General features: G+C 38.1%; 1 protein-coding gene across 13 annotated transcripts in view; it reads right to left on the bottom strand.

Annotated features, from left to right (window-relative positions):
* The window catches only part of HUWE1 (HECT, UBA and WWE domain containing E3 ubiquitin protein ligase 1), a 156,512-nt gene extending 133,464 nt beyond the window's left edge, over positions 1 to 23,048 (bottom strand). For 11 of the 13 annotated variants that reach the window (XM_045832740.1, XM_045832716.1, XM_045832783.1 and 8 more), the window contains exons 1-3: positions 22,910 to 23,048; positions 22,614 to 22,713; positions 16,921 to 17,050 (exon numbers count right to left, since the gene is read on the bottom strand). The gene's annotated coding sequence lies outside the window, so the exon portion shown is untranslated. Of the gene's footprint in view, positions 1 to 16,920; positions 17,051 to 20,063; positions 20,201 to 20,237; positions 20,448 to 22,613; positions 22,714 to 22,909 lie in introns of those variants that run through there. The other 2 variants (XM_045832730.1, XM_045832723.1) reach the window with 2 other exon arrangements.
* Between the last annotated feature and the right edge of the window lie 2,430 nt (positions 23,049 to 25,478).

Below are 25,478 nucleotides of genomic sequence, written 5' to 3'. Positions count from 1 at the left end.
AACATAATGAATACTCATATGGGTTCTGAATAGCACAGATACTACCTAGAATTAGGACAATCCTCTCCCTAATCTATTAAAAGTTGACTGAGTGTCCTTCCCTCTGTGCTTATATTGTACTCTGTACCTATCACTTCCCTATTAATGAGAAAATGTCTGCCACAGGGTGGGGAAGGAAACAAACAAAAAACCACCTGGGAAAGAAGAAACATACATTATCAGTGGTTGCCTGTAGGTGGCAGGATAACATAGTTTTATTTTTGCTTCATGCTTTTCAAATCCTTTCCAATTTTCTATAACTGTGCATTCATTTATAACAAGAATTTTTCTTTTGTATGGTTTTTCTTAAAGTAGAAAACAGTGACCCCCCCCCCGAGCCAAAGAGCATGCATCAAATTAAGAAAAATATCATCTAAACAAATGCTTTGAGTTGCCTGCTCTTAGAGTTTCTTTCCTGTGCTGCCTTCTGTTTAATCCTGGTGTTAGCACCCACTATTTATTGATTGGTAGGCTAAGAAATGCTACACACATGTATGGGAGTGTGGATGAATCAAAGTCAGTCTAAAATTCCCACTGTAATCATGGGAAAGCATTATGGCAGTTTTCAACCAAAATTGCTTAGAAAACACTAAATTCCAGCATGCCACTAAGGAAAATACTAAATTTTTGCCTTGCAGTGAGTGATTCCCTTTGCCTGTCTGCAGTCTCTTAAAGTAAATTCAAGAGAAAACTGTCTGGACCAGCCATCATGTCAGGAAGCAGCAAGCCGAATCCTGAAACCCAGCCTGCTATTCATTATTTGATTACAGAGGCACAGACATCACATTAACTGATTTGTTAAAATGGATACCACCTGACTGTTGGGCCTTTCCATCTAGTCTAGTGTTTTATTATTTATTTTAATATCCACCTAACAAACATTCTGAGACTCCATTTATTCTAACAGCAGCTAACATTTACTGACCATCATGCATTATTTGTTATTTTTATAAAAAGTTGGAGGTTAAGTTTACTGAGACCAAGAGTAGCCACATACTCAGTAAGTGGCAGAACCTGGATTCAACCCAAATTTGCTCCACAACTCTACAGTACATAAAATGTCTCTATGCACAGTTCACCTTGCCACCCCCACCTACTACAGACACCAGTGTCCCTACCCTTGGCCACATGACTCAGAGGATTTGCTGATCTAAATTTTATTGGACATGAATAAGATGTACTAATAAAGCAACTAATAGAGTATACAGATGTTGAATTATGGTATACACTTGAAAATTATGTTAATGAATGTTACAACCAATAAATTTAATTTTTAAAAAACTACACGAAGAAAAAATAGCAGTCCCTAGTAACTGTTCAATGTTTGATGCTGTTAAGGAAAACACACACTCAAAAATAATAAAGCAACTGAGGAATAACCTTTACTCCCTCAAGACAAATCTGGAAATTACCTGCAGAAATACCTTGACAGAGTCTATCTTTCTAAATCTGAAAACACTATACTTCAGGTAAGTACATATGCTCGCTCTTGGTGCTTTTCTGCACTTCAGTAAACTCAAAGAAAATAAGGGCAGAAATACTGAGGAGGAATCTGATACCACAAGACTCACTGTGGAAATAGGAATGGTATCTGAAAACACATCTCCTACACATCCTCTACCATACTATCCTGGGAAGCTGCAGACCCAGAAGTTATCCTTCCGGTCATTATTCCCAATTACTTAGAGAAACTGGCATCAAAGAATTTGGCATCAAACCAGAGCTCACCAAAGTAGTAGGTCACTTTTGCCAGCAGAGAGGAAATGGCAGCATGCCAAGGAGCCCTTAGCATTCCCAACAAAAAATAAAAACAGCAATGAGTATCAAAGTTATGCAAATTAAAGAATAGAGAAAGACCCCCTGTCTATACAAGTTAAAATGATGCTCTGGAATAATCCTAGTCTACCCTTTAAGAATGAAAGGTATTTCCCATCCTGTCCCTTAATTGTGACTGGACATGGTACAAAAGATCAACTGTACCACTGACTGGTTATTTCCTATCATATCAAATCCAGTTTCAAAGATGAAAGTGTTATTTCAGTCTTGCCCACCTGTAACAGAAAATTAAGACACGAGCCTTTAAATACTCTTTATACAAATGTCAAGAACTTAACCACAGAAAAGCCTGCCACTATCTAATAGGTGAACTTCACCCAGAAGGGCCACAGGCAGTGTTTACTGAATTCAGGAAAATACATTCAAGAGAAGTCAAGTTACTTAAAAATAATTTACTTAAAAAAATTAAAATCTGGCCCTGGCTGGTGCGGCTTAGTTGCTTGGAGTGTCCAGCAAACTGAAAGATCGCAGGTTTGATTCCTAATCAGGGCACATGCCTGGTTTGTGGGTTCATTCCCCGGTTGGGGTGCACGCAAGAGGCAATGTTTCTCACATCAATCATTCTCTCCCTCTCTTTCTCCCCCTTCCCCCCCCTTGCTAAAATCAATAAAGAAAAAAAATAAATATGGAATTCTCAACCCTGGCTCCTCAAAATCACCCAAGACTTATTTTGAAAATTAAAAATGTCTGGCCATACAAATATTTGACTCACTATATATGAGGTGGAAACTTTCCTTTCTTCTCAAGCTGTGTGATTTAGCTGCACAGCCAGACTTGAGACACTTTGTTACATATTAATTATGCTTTGCCAATTTGTTACTCACTTTGGAATTTGCTTTGAAGTAATGAGGGAGTAGGATCTAAATGAAACAATAGCCATGTGTTGGTAATTGCTGAAACTGGGTAACAGATACACAGGGTTTTGTTAAACTATTTTCTAACTTTTGTGTATGTTTCAAAATCTCATATAAATTTAAAATATTTTAAATTAAGACTTCATCTTGTCAGATCCCTCCATTCCATCCTCCACTTGGCTGCCACAGAAATCTCCCTCAAATTCAAAATCTACCTATATCAAGGGCAAACTCCTTACCTAACCCAGCATGCAAGACCTCTAGGACCTAGTCCCTGTTTGTCTCTTACCATGGCCATGTCATTACATAATATTCCCCTCCGCTCCCCACATGCTTTAACCATGTCAAGCTTTTTATAGTTTCCCTAACATTCAAGACTTTTGATACCTTGACTCAAACTGCTCTCTCCGCTGAAATAGCTGCTCTCTGCATATCCTCTACAGCTCAGTTAAATGTCACCTCCTCTATGAAGCTATTTCAGATATCCCCTCCCCAAGTAAAATAGACTACTCTCTCCTTTGTGCCCCGACTGTACCCTGTGTATATCCTCAATCAACACACCTCTGCTTATTTACACATCTATCTCCCCACTAGAGTGAGTTCTGCATGAATTGGACTGTGCCTATTTATCGATGCATTCCTGTCACTGGCACAGAATCTGTTATTCAGTATATTAATAAATGAATAAATGACTATCCAGTAAATGTTTAACAAAACTAAAAAAACCCAAGTCACATTAAACTCTTTTGGTGAAATCTTCAACTGAGAAAAACCTATTTATACAATTCACTCAATCTGCATCTTTCCATTAAAAAATATTCATAAATGAATATACTATGTGCAGGACACTGCAATGGGTGCTATAAATTAGCTGGGTATACAGAAATGTAAAAAATATATATCGGGAAAAAAGTAAGATGGGAAGCAATGGTAATATATAAAAATAAAACTCTAGCACATGAAAGTGCACAATTACATATTCCTAGTGGCCAAAGCAAAGCCGAAAAACAATCAATTACAAGATCAACATAGCACATTTAATAAAATCCTTATGTAACATCAACCATAATCCTCTTGTTTTTTTTTAAATGAATTTTTAGAGATTAAAGTTGCATAAAGCAGAAAATATCTTTAGCACAAATGAAACAATTAGCCCAGCTTTCATCTTTGGCCATAGTGCTTTAGTCTAAAACATATATATACACTAGAAAATATAAGACAAACAACACAGCAATGTGGACAGCCTCTTAAACGCATGTGGAGAAACCTATAGATTTCTTCTTGTCTTATATTGAGGGATCAGCACAAAATTCCTGAAATTCTATGAAAAATCTTTGCATGTGCTATTATTTTCTGGGAAGATGACTGATAGCTTTCATTGGCTTCTTAAAGAGATCCATGACTTGAAAAACATTAGGAACCATCATCCCACAAAAAGATCTCTAAGACACTGCCTAGCCAGTACTATGTTTTCACTTTCATTTATGAAACACAGGTGTATGGTATTTCCCCTAAAGTCACATGATAGACTGTCAAATACAATATAGTACAGGAAATCAAAGAAAAAATTCCAACCCTTTTGCATTATTCAGGTCCAACTCTGTCATATTCCCAAGTTTTCAAAGAAATACATAGCATCTCTAAAGATTAAGCCTCCTCTGTGTAAGGGGGAATTCTGTGTTCTTGGATTTAAAAAGAAAAATCCTCTAGTCCTATATCCTGAAGAAAGGTAGAAAAAGCACACACACAAACCTTCTACAGAAAATGTACCTAACCTTCTAGACTAGGTATATTCTTAAATAAAAGATAGGTTTTAATGCCTTAAAATATTCTGAAAAAAGATATGCTGTGACAACAGCATAATGGAAAGGCCTGGGAGAAAGAACTGGGCTTAAATTCTATTTACTAGCTGTATGATCTTAGACAAATTACTGTATCACTGAGTCAGTAAACTTCTGTAAAATAAACACAGTCTATCCAAAGGATTGTACCTGGCAAAGAGTAAGCCATACTATTTATTATCTGTTACATTTCTTTTAGCTGCAGATTTGTCTAAGGGCAGTAATCTTATGATCTCTCTCTCTCTCTCTCTCTCTCTCTCTCTCACACACACACACACACACGCGCGCGCGCGCATGCACGAGCACTCAAAAGCCAAAAAGAGCTGGTCTTTTCCACCCTACTACATGTTACCTGTATATGAAGGAGAATGTAAAGGACATATTAATCTCTAGATTTAGCCTTAAGTACTGACATGAACTGAAAAGTTAAACTTTGATGATGTTCCAGGCCTCATTCTCAAGTTGCTTATAAATAGTCTACTAAATAATGTTTGGTTGGGTCACGCCACTTAGCAATCAAAGGTTTTAAGTGCATCTCAATTATTTTGAGCTGGTTCAAATGAATCTGGAAGGAACAGAGACAAAGATTCTTTTATATGGTTAAAAAACCAAATTATTTATATCAATTATTAACATGATAGCAAGCTCCTTTCAATGTGATAAAAATAATTCCAACCTCAAAGGTTTCTTATAAGAATCAAATTAGTTAACTGATTTTAAAAAAGCTTTAAAACAAAGCATTTAGAAAAAAATATCATGGCCCAACCTATAAACATAAGAACTTGCCCTGGCTGGTGTGGGTCAGTGGATTGAGTGCTGGCTTGCGAAACAAAGGGTCCCAGTTCGATTCCCAGTCAGGGCACCTGCCTGGGTTTCAGGTCAGGTCTCCAGTAGGGGGCATGCTAGAGGCAACCACACGTTGACGTTTCTCTCCCTGTCTTTCTCACTCCCTTACTCTCTCTCTAAAAATAATAAATAAAATCTTAAAAAAAAAAAAAAGAATTGGCTGAGTAAATTAACAGTACCACACATGGCCTGTCACAATCATTTCTGATGTTTTTTTTTTAAATATTTATTTTTAGAGAGAGGGGAAGGGAGGGAGAGAGGGAGAGAAATATTGATGTGAGAAGGAAATGTCAACAGGTTGCCTCTGAGCCCCAACCAGGGACCCAACCTGCAACCCAGGCAGGTGCCCTGACTAGTAATCGAACCAATGACTTTTCACTTTGCAGAACAACTCCCAACCAACTGAGCCACAATGGTTAGCCAGGATACCAATGTTCCTTTAAATAACCAAACAATGTAAACGATCAGCTGCTTTAAAATATTTATAGCTTTCACATGAAAAGTGTTAGCTTAAAATGAAAGAACAGTTTGCAAAGGTAGTCTAGTTCCCTACCACCAACTGACTTTGTGACCGTAGGACAATCTGGGCCTAAAATAACATAAAATGGGAATATAATTACTAATATCCCTTGAAACACTGTAATACTTTGCCTTCAGTTCAAGATAAATAGTTAAGTATTAAATACAACTAATCTGAATTATTCTCAAAATTAAAGAGCCCAAAGCAACTAAGCCAGTTTTCTACTTGGCACAAATTCCTACTTAAAAAAAAAAAAAAACAACAAATTACACGTTTCCAAATAATTCGATTTTAAGCTGAGTACATTTTGAAAGATCAAATTTACGCTTTCCCAAGATGAAAAATAGGAGCTTTTGGTTAACCATTGGATGAAAATAAAAGCATATACCTATTTCACACCATTACTCAAACATGAAAAGCTAAACTATAAAAGTATTAGAAGATAATGTAGGAAACTATTCTTGTAATCTTGGCAAAGACCTTCCAAGTAAGATACACAATCTAGAAACCAAAAAGCAAAGAAAAAAGGGGGCAGATTTGACTACATAAAAATTCTAAACCATAAACAGAAAATATTTGCAATAGGATAAAGGGTTACTATTTCTAATATACAGAAAACTCTCAAAATTCAATTAAGACAAATAATCTGACTGAAAACCAAGAGGGCATGAACTTGCAATTTGCAGAAAATATAAATTTGCTCATCCTTACTAGTAATTACACATATGCTAATCAAAGCAAGGACGTGCTATTTCTCACTGATTGGACTGGTTAAAATTAAAAACATCAACAATATCTTACAGGTGGAGAAAAGGGCACTCACAAACACTACTGGTGGGAAGGAAAATTCAGTACTATTTATCGCCTTCAGTACCTATCAAAATTTTAAATGACCCAGAATGAATTGCACTTCTAAGGCTCAACAAAAGAGAATGATTAAATTACAGTAGTAAGTCCATGCTTTGGGATGCAATACAAACACTAAAAAGAATGTTCTAACTATATGTTCTAACATTTAATCTGCAAGTTTTACAAGCAGGAAATTCAGTCCCATCTACAGGTTTATGTCATCCATAAACATGCATGAAAACAGAGCAAAATCGAATTGTCCAATCAAAAAGCTCCAAACTGACCTCATGTTGACAAATAATAACTATAGTCAAAAGGGTAAAGAAATTGAGTTGTCTTTGGACTTTTGACTTAATCATTTACTTTTCTACTTGCTTAAATTTTCTCCATTTGAGGGGAACTTTCTTATTAGAAAAGGGCCACTTATTCTGGACTTCCTGCTGGATGACACTTGCTGGCACATTCAGAAATAGAGGTAAGTTCAGAAGTTCTGTTTTAAGAAAAGATTTATCTTTAGCACAGTAGAAACAAGAAGTAAACTGGATTCAAAGACTCGCTCTACCACGAACCAGCCATGTTACCCTGGACAAGTCATTTCCCCTAATCTGGGCCTATAAAATAAGGACTTTGATATGGAAAAAATCAAATATAAGATCTTATCCAACACTTCTGTTGGACATGGAGATTACCATTTTGTTTTGCTAGAGGAGGAGATTTGAATTCACCCATGCAGACAGTCTGCCTTTACTTTTAAAAAGTAAAAATGTAATGATCTATGTAAAAGGCTGTCTTCAAGACAGACAAGGAAATTTGAGGAGCAGAGATTAGGTGAAGAGACTGCAAGGTACTCTAGGCTAGAGAAGTCAAATTAGCCCCCACCAAAAATATGGCAGCAGATACAGGTATCAGAAGAGACATCTACAGCAATGATACTGGATCTATCCAGGTTTATGCTCTTCTCTAATACTAAAGTATCAATCAAGGCTTACCCTGAGGTGCTGTATATTATAAATCAACATGGGTTATATACTAAACACACCACACAATAATGCAGGATAGTCTTTCTAAACAGGATAGTAAGTACCAAAAGCCCTACAGGTTTGCATTTGGGGTCTAAAAATTTATTAAGGAAACATGGATGTTACAAAGATTTCTCTGTTACACTGTTACTCTGCTTCTTTCTTTTGTTCAACACTTATTTACAAAATGTCTATTGTGCACTACTAAGTATTGTTTTAAGATACAGAAAAAGTAGCATTTGAAGGTTTGAACACAGGGAATTAGTCAACAAATTATAAATCATGCACACAATACAAATAATGCAGCCACAAAAAACACTATAGAAGTATACATTATGACAGAGAACAGGGGTCAAAATATTAAGTGGGAACAGCAAACTTAAAAATACCATTTCTATATTAGCTTGGAGAAACAGCTAAAAAAAGACAATTTGGGGAAAATTGAGAAAGTTTGAATATGGACAGGATATTAGATAATATTAAGAAAAAGAGTAAATTCTCTAGGTGTGATAATAGTACTGTGATTTTATAGATCCTTATTCTTAAAACATGCATGCTGAAGGATTTAAGGATGAAGTATCTTCTTACTTTATATGCTTCAGGAAAGTTAAATATACATATAAATCAAATATGGTGAATTATTAACAAGTGTTGGATATAGCTGACGATATATAAATGCTCCTGTGCTAGTCTTCCAGCATTTTCGTTTGAAAATTTTCAAAATAAAAAGTTGGAAGGTAATGAATTACATTTAAAATTATTGTAAAAAACATGTTTATGCTACATACAGGCATAAAGAAAAGCCTTGGAAGAATATACTGTATACTCATGTCAATAGTATTTATCCCTGAATGATTAATTTCAGATTTCTGTAATTATCTGTGTTTTTCAACAATAAGCAATGTATACTTCTATAATCATGAAGAATATTACTTAAAAATAAAGTCGAGAAAGTGTTTTCAAACAAGACTTACAATGGAATGAATAAATGACTAAATAAAGTCTCATTCCCAAAGCATTCTTATTAAATGATTTTACAAACTCTATAGTAGTATGCAAATATAATATTACACAAGAGATAGCAGATTGTTGTGTGGACATCACATAGTTTTTGAATTTCTACTTACATGAGTAATTTATACCATTCTCACGGTATAAAAATCCAAGCAATTCACGGTAATGATCGCAGAGAGGAAGGGAACACTGGGTTAAAGTATTACTAAAAAGTATTTCCCCTTTACCTATACTACCCCCTCCCTAAAAGACTTGAGGCAAAAATAAGTGATAAAAAATCATCAACTCGGGGAGAGAACAGCCAAAGGGTTTTTATTATATTATTCTCTGTACTCTTCAGTGTACTTTAAATTTCTCAAACAGAAATGCAAACATCACAGAACAAGATCAAGCTCCTCTTGACCACTCCTCCCCGCCAAATATATCAGTTTACCCCAGCTTAAAAAAAATTCAAATAGCATCATACAAACTATACTATCTTGCAACTTGCCAAAATTATCTCCAAAATAGCAGTATTAATTTATATCACTTGTGGGCATTATTTAAGACCAGATTCTTCCCTATATTTCTGCCAGGACTCGATATTTCCTTTTTTTTTTTTTTTTTTTTTGCCAATCTGGCTAAAAAAAGATCTCATTTTAATTGGTATTTCCAATGTTTAGTTTGAGCATCTTTTCTTATTATTAGACATTTTTTTTTGTTCCTATTCTGGGAAAACCATGTCCAAAATTTTCTAAATGCTACTCTTACCATTAAGACGAGAACACACCAACCAAAATGTTAATGGTGACTGAATATGCTTGTAAGAGTAGGAATCTTTCCCCAAAATAAGAACACATTTTCTAGTTTTTTTGCAAACTAATTCAGTAACAGAAACTAAAAAATGATGATAAAGTAGGTAAAAATAATCCTTTTACATTAAAAATATTAGTTTCAGGGTACTCTACTACTGGAGTATATAACACCCTTCAGGAGTTCATAAAATCTAGCTTAAAGAAGTAAACACATCTAAAGTACAAATCTTTTGAGGAAATGAAACAATGGTCGAGACATTTGGGATACATCTAACTAACTTCAGTTGTATAGCATAGCATTTTTAAGTCCGTGATGTATTTTTCATCTGCTATAGCACATTTTGTTCACTCCTAATGTTACTGTACTGATCCTTTTGACTGTTTACAAGTCTCCCACCCATAGTAGACTATGCTGCCCTCCATTCTCCAGGTGCTTATCTTTGTACTCCCAGTATCTGGCAGTACTGAGTATGTCCTCAAATACTTATTGAGTGAATAAGTTATCATCATCCCTATTTAAAAGATGAGGAAACAGGTTCAGAGATGAAGTAATTTGCCCTAAGTAACAGAGTTATTAAGTATTTATTTTACATAAATTACAATGGCTTTATTTTTGTAGGCCACTCTATAATTTAAACATTTAAAAATATATCATTTTACTTTAATGTTCATAATAGCCTATGAAACAAGCTTTCTGATTACCATTTTATAGATGAGAATGCAAATTCAATGATAAAACCTAGGCTGACTCAAATCCTAGTTTATATGAAGTATAGCTGTCTCTTTACATACTTGATAGATCACTAACTGGATTTAGGAGCTTCTATCTTTATGTAGCAAACATCTGGGGGGATGTAGAGGGGAACAGAGAAGGTGGAATGAAGACTTAAAGCAACAGGACAGAAAGCTGGAGACCAGGTATAGGTGCATCTAAAGACCATAAACTGATATTGTAGTGCCAATCACACGTACCACTTTGAAATCTAATCTTGGCCCAAAGGTTTTTCTTGTTATTACCCTGTATTCACAGAAGACAATTGCAGGCTTTCTCACATATCAGCAGTCTCAAAGGCCAGGAAGGGATATGGAGCTAAGGAGAACTTTGAGAAACAATAGGTTACATTATGCATGGACAAAGCAGAGGAAGAAATGATAACACAAAGGAAAAGGCTAAGGAACTTTAAACATGATCTCACTTAGTCCTTAATTGGACTGTGAGTTTCTCAAGGGCAGAGACCAACTCTTTCATTTTATGTTCTTAGCTCACAGTACTTAGAAACACTCAGTGACTACTTGTTGAACTGAATGAAGAGAGGAAAGATATGAGAGGGAAAAAGATAGACTATTAATAAAAAAATGGTTTCCAACTTATTAAGCACTTACTGTGTGTCAAGTGCTGTACTGTTTGGATAATATATATTAAAAAGAATATTTACCTCTTTTATAACCTGCTATTTATGGTGCCAAAATGTATGTTAATAGTGGTGATACCACTGACTACTAGGAAGATTCATTATGGGTTACTAAGGTTACAGCAGAACCTGAACAGAACAAACTTGAACAATGGGGGGGCTGTGTAGATGGAAGGAGATCAGGGCAACCAATGGAGTGCACATCACCACAGAAACGGGTAAGACCCTTCACAGGGTATGAATGTGACTCCCAAGGCTTGACAAAGTGAAAAAAAAACTACTCTGGTGGAACATTCAGTTATCACTGGCCAGAGTCTTAGTCCCCAAATGACCAAAGAACAAACCCCATTCCTTCCCACTGCTGATAAACCCAACACAGACCTGAAGGGTGGGTCCAGACATGCTTTGCTACCTGGCCATCACTTCACCACCATAATTGCCCATTTTTGAGTTGTTGGAAGCATTAAGCAAAATACTGTGTAAAAGAAATTACCATCTACTAACTACCTATAGTGTATTAACACCTTAAATCTTCTCATTTAATCCCAATAACCCCAATGAATAAATTATTTTCCCCACAAGAAGCAACTTACAGGTTAGGTTAGTTGCCCAAAGTGATAGAAATAGTGACCAGAAAAAAATGTAAAGTCAAGCATTTTCCTGCCCTTCCTATACAAATTACATCGAGTAACCTTATAAAATTATTCCAGCTAATATATGAAAACAAAGTGATGGAGTTAGAGCATTGTGACACTTTCAATGAAGTAATGGATCTAAGCTTTGGGCAGCAATGGCTGTTAGCATACAAAGTATATTCACAACATCATTACAACCTAATGAATATTGTGAAGGAACACAGCATTGCCAATATTCTTGCCAAAGTCAATGAATCTGAATGTATAAAGCCTCTGGATCCAGCTGTCCATCTGCAGAAAATACAGAGGACAGAGGAACATGTTGAATTATATTCAGTATGCAACCAGAAAAATTCAGTCTTTGGGAAACTACAGGTCACATGGCCTGAGTTCTTCAACAGATACAGTATAGGAAAAAGAAAAGCAAAAAAGGAAGCTATAGATATTTATAGGACAAATAAAATTTTAAAAGATGGACAAAATAGCCCCAGCTGGTGTGGCTCAGTGGATTGAGTGCCGGCCTGTGAACCAAAAGGTCATTGGTTTAATTCCCAGTCAGGGCACATGCTTGGGTTGTGGGCCAGGTCCCCAGTAGGGGGTGCATAAGATACAACACACTTTGATGTTTTTCTCCCTCTTTCTCCCTCCCTTCTCCTCTCTAAAAATAAATAAAATCTTTTAAAGAACATGGACAAAATATACCAGACTATCCAGCGATGCACATTAGATAATAAAACCATAATAGATTGTGAAGTGATTACTATGTCAGAATACCAGATACTTTCCAAGGGAGGGAGGATGCTGGGGTTGGGATAGGCACATGGAAGGATTTCTAAGGTGACAGGCAGAGTTTTATTTCTTGATTTGGGTAGTGGCTACAAAAGCATTCACCTTAAAATTATTTATTAAACTATAAACTGTTTTTGGGTGGTTTTCTTTATCTGTATGCTACTTTTTGCAATAAAAGAAAAGCATTTTAATCACTTGAAAGCTGCTTACATACAATACAGCATGATTCCATTTGTAGAATAGACAAATCTATAGAGACATAAAGTAGATTAGTGGTTGTCAAGCAATGCAGGTTGGGAGAGAGAAGGGACGTGACTACTAATGGCTACTGAGTTTCTTTGAGGGGTGATGAAAATGTTCTAAAATTAATATGGTAATGGTTGTACAACTGTGGACAACTAAAATCCAATGTATATTTTAAATGGGTAAATTGTATGGTATGTGAATTATATCTCAATAAAGCTGTTGAAAAGTCTAAGACACCCCAATTAAACCAAGACACACTTTTAAAATACAGACAGTGCTCTGGCTGGTGTGGCTCAGTGGCTTGAGCTCTGGCCTGCAAACCAAGGGGTCGCAGGTTCGATTCCCAGTCAGGGCGCATGCCCAGGTTGCTGGTTAGGTCTCTGGTCCCCATTCCCCAGTGGGGGACACACAAGAGGCAACCACAGACTGATATTTCTATTCCTCTGTCCCCACCTCCTTTCCCCTCTAAAAATAAATAAATAAAAATATTTACAAAGAAATAAAAGAAAATACAGACAGGAGTGGAACCCAAGATCTGAATTTCTGACAAATTCCCAGGTGATACTGCTGATACTGATCTGGGTGCCATTTTTTAGAAACCACTTTAACAAAAGATTTCAAAACTGCTTCTAGATGAAAGCAGTACTAAATAGCACTGAAGAGTCAAGTATTTTTACTCAGGGACTGAGAAAGTAGTCCAGAAAAAAAAAAAAAGCAGTTAACACTCTATGCCATACATTGTTCTATTCCAGTGGTTCCCCTGATCATCAACAATAGCATCTCCTGGGAAATTGTTGGAAATGCAAATTCTCAGCCCCCCCCCCCCAATTTATAGAATAAGAAAATCTGGGGGTGGAGCCAAGCAATCTGTGTTTTAGCAAGCCCTCTAGGTGATTCTGATGTTATCTAAAGTTTCAGAAACACTGTTCTAAGCATTTTATATGCATTAACTCAGTTAAACTTCTCGAAAACCCTATGAAGCAGGTTTTCCATTTTCCAGATTAAGAACTGTGGCACAGAAGTTAAATAATTCACACAAGATGACATAGCTGGTAAGAAATGGAGCCAGAATTCAAACCCAGGGAGTCTGACTACAGTGTTCTTAAGCACTATGTTAAAAGATACTTCTACCTATAAAAAGTCAATCGGCAGAATAATAAAGAATTAGTAATGGAAGTAAAAAAGGAAAAAGCGAACACCAGGAGAAATATGCCTCACTATAAAGACAGGCAAACAAGAAAATAATCACAGCAAATAATGACAGCATTAAAGCAACCTTCCAAAAGTGTGCCAAAATATAGCAGCCACTAAATACAATACACCCAAGTATTTCCAAAGCAATTATCTCTAGTATCTAATTATAAGGGCTTTAAACCTCAGTAATGCTAAAGATGGTACATAAATTCAAGGCAGCAAGTTCACACTTTTCAATCTTTAAAATCTAAATGATTATACTAAAAGATCAGTCCATCATTTGTATTTCCTTACTCCTAGTCCCTTTTAGTTTCTACTTAAAAATTATTGAAAAGGTAAAATAACTTTTTTCTCAACATCTAAGATAACACAATCAGAATCTCAAGGTTGAAAAAGAATTTTCACATTCATCTAGTCCAACCAGCAATCCAGACTGAATCGATCTATAATACCAATCTCCACTTAATGACACATTCATTCATAAGAAGCTAACACAAATTTCAACTTTCTGTAAAATCACATTCTGGGATCAATCCATGTCACCACTGTAATTTTAAAAACCAAATGCTTAAAAACATTTTTAGGGAACTAAAGGCTTTAAATGCTCAGGCTAGCAGCCCAAACAAAACCTATACTTGCTTTACTCATAGAGAGCCACTCCTTCACTATCTGAAAGCACTGCTATAACCAGAAGACCAAGCTGGTCAACAAGTACATCAAGTTTTAGCAACTCAACCACTATGACACATCAAATGAGAGGGCTTCCAAAGAATCTTCAGAGCTGAATTATCCCTGACATTAACATATAAACATCTGGTAACCAGTCATTGAGAAAATGAGTTAGAGAACAATACAGCAAAACACTCAGGACCCAAGTGCCTGTGACTATCAACCTTACAGATGGTGAGATCACTGTAGAGCAGCCTAATAAGGTTACAGCTACACATCAGACTTAAACATCTTAATCTCACTACAAGAGAGGTAACATGGAATGTAAAGAGCACATATTTTCAGAGCAAGCAAGTTTGGCATTTCAATACTTTGAGCCCATAGTTTAAAAGATACAACAAAAGAAAGAATGCAACAATATTGTAAACCTGTAGCTGTTAAGAACTCTAGAAACAATTTAAATAAGCTGTTAAGAACTCTGGAAACAATTTAAATAAAATGCCTACGATGTGCAAACCTGTGCCCAAAATTTACAGTTACCCTAGTTTTACAAACTCCAGATTAGAAGTGACCTGTTCAAACTTCCTAACTACAGAAAACTCAGAACAGGGGTAAATATCTAATCACCATATCCAATGTACTTGGAACTTTTGTTAAATGAATGGGCTTCACTGCATTTTCCAAGAAATCACTTCTTTAATACCAAGTCTACTTTCACCTAGTGATCTGATTTCTCCACGAATGAACAAAGAACTGAAAAGTCTGAACTCATGATCCATAGCACTGGATTCACAATAATATTTCATCTAGTACCTCCAAAACTTTTCATTCATGACCTCTACACCCTCTCTACCCCTACAATTTGTAATTGCTCTCATTTTATAGGTAGGCACAAATGGCCTTGCTCTCCCCTATTTGTGCTTAGGTCAAAAGCTGGCTGGAGTCTGTGTCCAGCTTTCATTCTCAGGTTTTGACTGTAGAAAAGACATACAGTAGATCCCGGGATGGTCAATGCTACACAAAGAAAGAAATGAACGGTTTAAAAGACTTTATGCCGGTGGGGAGGGGACATCACTTCCAGAAGAAATAAAACGAAAAATAACAACAGGAAAACTACAGTTGTGTAAAACAGCTGAAAATAAGGATGTAAGTGGAAGCTCTCAAAAACTGTTTAGTTTCACTATTTCAGAAAGTATATCACAGCCAGAGGAACTCATCACTAAATCTCATTAGATAAGAAGTTATGGGTCAGAGTGGCTGAGATACCAACATCAAAAGAATAAAAAGCAATATTATGACATAGTATAAAAATAACTAAACCACCTAAGGAAATTGAAACCATGATGAAAAACCCAAAGGCACAATCAGGTCATTATCTAGGAAACATTAGCTTCTTCCACAAGGAGGCCTACTTTTCATGTGGAGCAGTAAGCAGGGCCAAGACATGGAATTGAAGTCAGGTATCAATTAAATCAGACTCTGCCACAGAAAAAAGAATCCATGACTAGTTATTTTGGGATAGTGCCTAGGCCAGCAGTATCAACTCCAACTGGGATACAGGAGATTACTGCCATTGTTCCATTATAATGGGGTCGTCCAGGGTCTTTAACTTAGCAAGAATGGGTTAGTTTAGATACCACTACTGGGATATAATCACCAAATGTGGGGAAAACTATAGGACAAGTTTTTCAACAAATAATCAGAAGAAAGAAGCAAAAGGGACAGAACCTGCAGATTAAAATGGAGTTAAGGGATATATCAATACTTTGTGATAAATGGACTGTCTTCAGATCCTAATTTAGTGTAAAATTTGAATACTAGCTTCTCATTTGATATTTTAAAAAATTACTTTTTTGAGTTGTGATAATGTTTTTTTAGGTTATGTCTACAGAGTCCTTATCTTTTAGAGATACATATATTTGCAAATAAATATGTGATCATAGAAGTTTATTTCAAAATAGTTGGGGGCAGTGGGTAGAACTATAGATGAAATAGAATAGCTACAAGTTGGTATATGTTAAAAGGTGGTAATAGGTACACAGGGGGATCATTATACCACCCAATTTGTGTATGTTTGAAATTTTCCATAGCCCTTTAAAACAAAACTGGTTAGACTTATCTTGCAATTTTATTTTTTGAATGATGCTTAAGGTGAATTAAAAAATTATGTATAGTCAGAATTCATTCTAAGAGTTTAATTCAGTAATAAACTCCACTTAAATATAAGAACCAACCAGTACCACTTCAGATTAGTGTTAGAAACCAGAGTAACTTAATCACAGAATGGAAATACACCCCCCCCAACATCTCCATTCCAGGAAGTAAAGTGCAAATACTACCGACAAAGATTTAGAAAAACTAACCTAAAATCACAGCCAATCATACTCATCCTGGTGGGAAATACCAACACTGCTCCAACAGCTTTCTGAACCTTCCTGACCAAGTTGGTCTGCTGGTTCCTCTGGAGTACTACAGGTCAGACTGCTGAAGTTCCTATAAAAAAAGGTGGAGGGGGGGAGATACACAAACATTTATTAGAGTGTAGGGGAGTTAACTATTATTATATCAATGTTCAAACATAATCATAGTTATTATTTCTTAAGCAATCACCCTCATGTAGCAATTTGAATTTTTCAAGACCTGCTTTGAGCACTGAAAAGAATTCAGAAAGAATGGCTAAAACAATTCTAATCTGACAACACCCCCTGAAAACTCAACTCAGTTCTCTCAACACAAATGAAATTATGGGGGATAGTGATTATTCTATAAACAATTTTTAACCTCACTAGAAATTGATACCATGGCTGTGTTTAATTTATTATTTTTGGTGAAAGAAAAACTTGCACACATAAAACATTTTCACCTTTATACATTTATTTTGGCCACACTGGGAGACGAATTATAAACACCCTAGAAACTCAGACTGAACTTTGCCACTGAACAAAAGTTTTCAACTGGTATTTCCACTTCTTCCTCTCTTCTCAGAGATCTACCTAGAATAAATTAAACCTTTTAGGCCACACCTAGATTGTCATTCCCAGATTTGTTCTAGTTCTAAATGACAAGAGTCAAATTAAGGTTAAGTTCTGATCATTGCTGACACACTCTAAAAAACACCAAAGCAGTATCTCAAAGCAAAATGATCCCCTGACCTCTAATGAAAAAAGAGGAAAATTCTATTACCTCCAAAGTACTTAAAATAAAATAAATCTTAAAGCTCAAAACTAGTGTTCACATACAGTTAATTTCTGACTGGTTACCCATGGTAGATTTTTACTCTTTGGTAAACTTTTCACCATCACATTTCTATTTCAAACCCCATCACCCACAAAGATAATTAGGTAAAAGCACTCACTTTAATATTGGTCTAATCAAAATATAACAGTAAGAAAACGACCTCCACATTGAACCCAGTCATTTCTACTTAGTAGTTCCCTTTGTAAAAGAAGCCTGGTGGTTTCAAACCACCTTTCTAAACTCACTCAGAAATTACCCTAAGTAAGACCAAATAGCAGATCCCTACACTGAGGGACCAAAGAAGGTAGGGGAAAAGCACTATGAACACTTGGAAACTAGCTAGCAGAAGTTCCCTTTATCACTACAAAAAGGAAGGCACCAAATCTCATCTAAGATGAATGACAAGACAGACTGCCTTTGAAGGTGTAGGTGGGAAGAGACAAGGGATGAGGCACCCCTACTAAAAGACAGAACACCCTGGGGGCTGTATTTGAGAGGAACATTATGCCTGGTGGTTATCCAGGACAATGATTTTGCTCTAGCATTGCTTGACTAAGGGTTAACACAGGTGGGAATTACATCTAAACTCTAGGAACCATTGCAGATAGTTTGGCCTATGAAGAGGGAAAAAAATACAAAATGATAGAACCAGCATGAAACATTTACAGTTAAAGGAACAGAATCTCATTCTTTCCTACATCATAAAACTTACACAAGACACAAATGCATCTGACAATGTATTTTTACACCAAGGAATACTAACTACAATTTACTGTGTGTCTACCATAAGCCAGGAACTTTACAAAGTGTCCAATTCTAGCAACTACAAGTGCTATATCCTCATTATCCAGATGAAAAAAACGAGAATTTTTAAAGTAATGAGCCCACGATCACAAAGTTAACATGAACCCAAAGCACACAGTATTTCCACCATACTAGGCTGCATCCCCCTTGACTGGGGAATGTTGGTGTCTCCTCAGTCTGGCAACATTCAGGATAAAACAAGGTTTAACATGTAATCTAAAAAAGAAATGATAGGCAATTGCCTATAGTGATGATGAAATGAGGAGTAGAAAAAAAGTAGAACATGGCAATGATTGGGAGACAGGAGATAATCTATAAAAGTTATTTTATTTTGTAGCACATGGGGGAGGGGGAACATAGTGGAGCCTGACAGTAAAGTATCTTTTCTCTAGGGAATTCAGCTCCTGGAAAAAGAGTATGAGGGGCAAGGATTAAGAAGTGAATAACATGTAAGAGACAGCCAGAAGCAAAGATAGATTTCCACAGACCAAGAGGTCACAGGACCTCAGAACAAGGCAGGGAAAAGGGGTGGTTCCAAAGTTTGTGTGGGGGATGGAAGGGGGTTTGCAGGGTGTAGAAAGACAAAAATTTGGTTTACCAAGAGGGTTACCCTGTACAGCTTTTTAGTTTCTTTTTTTTGGGGGGGGGGTTGTTATGAGTAAGACTAATGGCCCCTATAAGGAAGAGGTCATGAAGACTGCAAATCATCCAACCACCAACCCATTTACTGTTCCACCTGAGTGGTTGAACAGCACGCAGAGTTGGAGAAATCGGTGTGCCCTGTGCTTCGATCAGGGTCATAAAGCGTGAAGACCTAAGGAAATGGAAGGCTACTATGGCTCCATCCATAAAGATGGAGTAAATGAAGGGAAAAGGAAAGATTCTATTCAACGCCTATGTCAAGAGAACCAATGGAAGAGGAAAATCGGACAGGATAGGGGCTTTGGGATAAGCTCTTCCTTAGGAGAACTGGGCAAGAGACGATACGGAAAAGCTTTGCCTCCTAAATATCCACGTAGATAAAGAAGATTCAATGGGACCACAGAATTAGGGGAGAAGTGGGAGAAATACGTCAAAAAGCAAAAAGCCTGACCCCTTAGTCAAAGACCATGGGAGCTGGGGAAGTAGAGTCCACCTCAAGAAAAACTAGGTGATTGATTTGATGGGCCGCAGGGGCGGAGAACGGAGGCGAGCCAGCAAAAAGGTAGTGGGAGAAGAAACCAGTTGTTGTAGGTTAGTACTCCTCTCCCTCACCCCCTAATCTAACCCCCAACCCACACCCCACGAACTCCAGGACTCCCACCCCCCACCCTTCCCAACCCGCCCACTGCGGCGGCGACAACGGAGGCGTTGACTGACTGGTGGGGCAAAGGCGGGCCCACACGCGGCTGAGGCCCGGGAAATGGTGTCGGCTCATCTGAGTAGAGCTGGGGTGGTCTTGGCCTCAGGTTCGATTTATCAATACCTCGGCGTCCTGCCAATGGTCACCTCCATAACGTCGGGCATCTGAGAGGCGTCATAAAAGCGGACAGCCAACACCTTAGTGTCGGGTCCTGGCCGGACAGACATCAGCTTCCGCCGCCATCTTAACAAGCAAGCGGACCGACCCTAGTCACTGCCCCCCCCACCCCCAAGCTACCTCCGCCACCGCCAACGGATCCCACGAGGACGTAACCCCACTCCCGCGAGAACTCATCGGCTAAGAACAGCACCAGCCGAAGACGCTGCCGTTGCCTCCAAGGCTGCTGCAGTCCGTAGCCGAACGGCAGCTGCCTCTGCGCGATCCCGCGAGAACCTCTACCGGACGGGAAAAAAGCCAGAGCCCAGCCCTTCCCAGACCCCTCCTCCCACCAAAGCCGAAGTAAGGCTCTGCTCTCAACCTACAAGAAGCGAAAAGCAAATGACGCACAACCCCACGAAGCGCCGAGGGGCGGAGTCAATCTGCCGCCACTGGCTCCCGCATGCGCCATGATAACTATCGCGATATTACGTTTTGGTCTCTGAAGAGACCTTCGAAATCACCGCAGGATGCCGCCCGCGCCTCGCCTTTCGGAAACATGGGATCTCGCGAGACCGAGTTCACGCTCCTAAAAAGGAGAGAGGCTGGGCTTCATGAAAATGACTGGGAGTTTTTTCGGGGGAAGGGAGGAACCTCCTGTCCTGCAGGGATCTCGTCTACCACGAGGTTTCCGACCCACTGCGGTGCTGGCTGCCAAACCTCGCGATGACACAGCTCAGCGCCAAATCTCGGCCATGTCCTGAAAACTGCCTCCGCCCCCGATCTAAGGTGTCTAGAGTCTAGTGCTTGAGGAAAATTTAAAAAGTCAACCTGTTTATTCTCACGCTTCTGGGTAGAGCTGTACCAATTAACCAAACTCCATTCTGGGAGAGAAGCAATGGGTCCCCCATTGTTACCTGCCTCCAGGAATCACATATCACCCTGGATTAACACATAAAAGACGTTCAATCTCACAATAAACACGAGAATGCAAATGAAAACAATGACATACCATTTCTGCCCATTAGATCAGGGAAAAAATTTTAAAGACCGATAACATCCAGACTCCTCTCGCCGCACTGCAGGCTAACCTGAATCCATCTTAACCTAACTAAAGGGTCACATCGTTAGTTCTAGCTACTAAGCTACTAATTTTAACTCTTGAGTTTGTACCTTGTTATAACTAACAGATCCAATAAAGTGGTTTTCTCCAAACAAAGGAGTCTGCTCTCAAAGGAAAATTGAAGCTTCCTGGGGGGGGGGGCAATGTGCATGCTTGTAGGTTTTAATATGGCAGTTTTCCACGTCAAGGCAACAATGTTTCTCCAATAAATCTTGGGATACAATGTGGCTCTAATTGTAGGCTTTTCTATTCTGATATATCGTTCTGTCCATTGTAATTTAAATACTATTCCTTTAGAGTACATTTTAATATCTGTTAATATAAATACCCCGATTTTTACTTATATATTTTTCGTTATTCTTAGCCATCTTTTTTTCCAGATGAACTTTAGAATCATATTAAGTTCCAAAAACTTGGTATATTTATTGAAATTGCATTAACAGTAAAAAGCAACATAGTAAAAATGGACATCGCTACAAAATTGAGCCTTCTTATCCAGAAGCATGTATCCCTTCTCCGTGTACGCAAACGTTTATTATATTCCTCAATAAAGTTTTGTAGTTTACTTCTAGGTATTTTTATTTGTTTTTATAGCTTTTGCGAATGATGCTTTCTCTAGTATTACATTTTAAAAATGCTTATTGCTTATAGATAGGAAGACTTGATATTTGCCTATTTACTTTTGTAATCTGGCAAATAAAGAATAGGTTCAACTTCGGTAGTAATCAGGGAAATGCAAATGAGAACAATGACATACCATTTTTTTGCCCTTTAAATTGGTCAAAATTACAAAGATTGATAACAATTTGTGTTGGCACAATTGTGGAAAAATGGGCACTCGCACAACATTGGAGATTGTAAATTAACATAGCCTTTTGGGATGGCAATTTGGACAAATCTATCAAAATGCATACACACTTTGACCCAGCGACTACTCTTCTAAGAATTGCTCCGACAGAAATACTCGTACATGTGGATGAAACATAAACGAATCCATTCATTATAGCATTGCTTGTAATAACCCCCTCCCCCCAAAAGGGAAACAAGCTAATGTACATCGATCCGGAAATGGTTAAATAAACTGTAGTACAATCATACAATGCAGCTGTTTGTACATAAGACAAATTGAGATTCCTTGATATAGGAAGATCTACAAGGCATATTAAGTTTTTAAAAAGCAATTTGCCGAAATGAATATGTATTTGCGTGTTATAGTGCCATTCAGATCCCAAAACATACACATACAATGCCTAGTAGTTACCCGCGAAGCCTGCCCTCCCGCCCCTCACCTTCCCCCTCCCCAGAGGCCGCCTCCCTCGAACCGGTGAGAGAAACGCTGAAGGCCCAGCCTGTACTCCCTCTCTAGAGCCACTTGGCCACGGCTAAGCCGGTACCTCGCATCCCCACTGTCGGCCGCTGTCTCGTCGCGCTGCCGGCCGCTGTCCCGCTGCCCCAGAAGATGCGGCTAAGCTCTCCGCTGGCGCCGGCCGAGGCCTGGGGGAGGGGAGAGAAGGCGGGGTGGAGGGAGTACTGGGGCAGGCCGCCGGGCCCCTTCACCAGCCTCTCCAGCAGGCTCCCCACTGCCGCCACCTCCGTGCCTCCGCACAGGGTCCCGTGGGAACCCAACGAGGAGCCCACGATGGCCGCGCGACAAGAACCCGCCCCCCAACCCGAGGGGGAAGACGCTCACCTCGGCGGCGGCGATAGCTCCGTGGGGCTCACAGGAGCGTTCCAGGTCCGGGGCCCTGCTTCGGCCCCGCTCCCCTCGCTCGCCCTCCGCTGAAAGCCTCCCCCCTCCGGCTCTCCTAACACTTGATCTGAGGCTCCACCCCCTTGTGGAGAAGCCCCGCCCCTGACCCTGGGGAGGTCCTCCCTCCACGGTGAAGCTGGGTCCCTAACCCTCGACCGTGGCTGAGCTACTCCCAGTCCCCCAAACTCAACCATAAAGGATTGTTGATTGTAGGGTCTCTAAGGAATTGAGATTTGATTCCAGGCACGATGGAAGACATTGAAGGGTAATGGGATTTGATTTACGTTTAAAAATTAACAATCTTTCCAGCTACCTTGTGAGGAATGGGGAGCAAGAGGGCACGCGGGTTCACGGTGTGGGTGGAGGGCAGGAGAAAACTTGGGCGCTGACCACCGTGAATTCACAAGGGCAAAGCCTTAGTACACTTACTTCAGGCACATAGTAAGCCCTAAATAAACATTCTTTCTTTTTCTCCTTGGTATTATTTGGGTTGCAGTACGATTGACAAAGACCTGTGAATGCATAGGAATAAAGTGGATCTGGTAGGAGATACCCCTAACTATTAACTGTGCTTCATCTAGGGTGCACAATGAGATTGCAGGGTGAAAGGAGAGGGGGACTTTGACTTGCAACTCCAGATACTTCAGTAAGATTTGAATTGTAAACAAAAGCATGTATTAACTCAATATTTTAAAGTATAAAGACAAAAGCACTATCCAAAGTACTCTTGAATCATAGGGGAAATACAACTGTTATTTTACCCTCCAGTTCTAATTCTAACCTTCCAGAACAATGGCTCATGCCCTGAATTGAGAATCTGATGAATAGATCCACTGCCGGCCAAACATATGCTTACACATAGAATTTTGTGCATAATCTCATCTTTAGGGAAGCCCCTTTAAGATAGATTGACCCATTAAATATTCTTACAATGTTATTATTAACGGGTGAATGTTATTGCACTGTAATGCTAATTATTTATTTAACCAAGAACTCCATGTTTAGGTCTTTTTTATTACAAGAAATATAGGCACAAACATTGATATAACTAAGTAACTGCATCTTTCTAAGATTTTTCTCAAGGAGAAATATGTAGATATGGAATAGCTAGGGCCAAAAGGTCACAGGCTCTCCAGAACAGTTGTAACAATATACAGTCCTACCAGAAATATTTGAGAATTCCAGTTTATTTGGATATTCCCATGCCCTCACCAATATTGCTATTATAGTTTTCAAAAAACCTTTTAATTTCACAAGGCCTTTGGTTATAATTTCTATTTCTCACAGCACCTGCACTCATTCTAAAAGTCCATAGTCTCTACTATTAATTTTAACCCCTATGTTTCTACTGTTGATTCCTAGGCCCCACAAAGTCTAGTTCCCCAACTCCTCATTTTAAAACCCCACACACCCTGCAACCACACTTTTAATTTCAGTCTTCAGCAGACTTTAGTCCTCTTGCCAACTACACTTCTTTTATAGTCCAAATTCCAACCTAAACTCTATGTTGTTTCTATTTTTCTTATTGTGGAATATTCAGAAAACATATGCAAGCATAAACAAAATACCAAAAGCAAAAAAAAAATGTTATCTCACCACCTAGAGAGGACCACTATTAATCTTTGGGTTTTATGTACTTCCAACATTTTTCTATGCAGGTCTAACAGAAGTAACACCTGCTTCAGTGTAGTTGGTAGGGTAATAATATGGCTGTAATCATTTATGGTTTTAATTTGAGCATTTCACCTACAATGTCATATAGTGTGCTTGAGTGTGATATTGTTAGGTTACAGAATTACATGCTTATTATCTTATAATAAAAGATTCTGTAATAAAATTGGGCATTATTTGTGTTGGACTCTGTATGTATTCGTAGTCTTAAATAAAAGTATTATCATAGCATGTTATTATTTAATAACCAGTGAATATTGTCATGTAATTAAGTATTAGTCTATAGCATGATTTTAATAGCAATATAAATAAATCTTTAACAGGCAATTAGCTTTTTGTTCATTTTTATTTAAAAATGTTTTCCTAATTACACATGAATCAATACATTATTACAAAACACAAGACAGATAAATTTCAAGTCCCTCTTACATTACTGTACACATATGGAAATATATAGCTTCATTTTGCGTTTTTTACTTTTAAAAATATAAATGCCATCCTATTTATGTATTGTTCTGTTCATTGCTTTATTCATGTGCTACGGCTTGAAGATCTTTCCATGTCAATGTGTATAAATCTCATTCATTTTATGTACTGAGTAGTAGTAGTCCATCGAATGTGTGTCCTACAGTTAACTATTGATATAGTGATATATTCACCTATTGATAAAATACATAGTGTTTTCAGTGCTTTTTTAAAATTTATACTATTAACAGGAACCTAAACAACAAAACAAACAAGGAAGCAAAATATAACCAAAGACACTGAAATAGAGAACAGTGCTGCAGCCCCAACCAGTGTGATTTCCTGTAGGGCACGTGCCTGCATTTCCGGCCAG

The sequence above is a fragment of the Phyllostomus hastatus genome, unplaced genomic scaffold, assembly GCF_019186645.2.
Source record: "Phyllostomus hastatus isolate PE091 unplaced genomic scaffold, TTU_PhHast_1.1 phas_contig_10, whole genome shotgun sequence".
NCBI lineage: Eukaryota > Metazoa > Chordata > Mammalia > Chiroptera > Phyllostomidae > Phyllostomus > Phyllostomus hastatus.
Note: the sequence above shows the minus strand (reverse complement) of the source record. Positions and strands in the feature narration are given on the sequence as shown.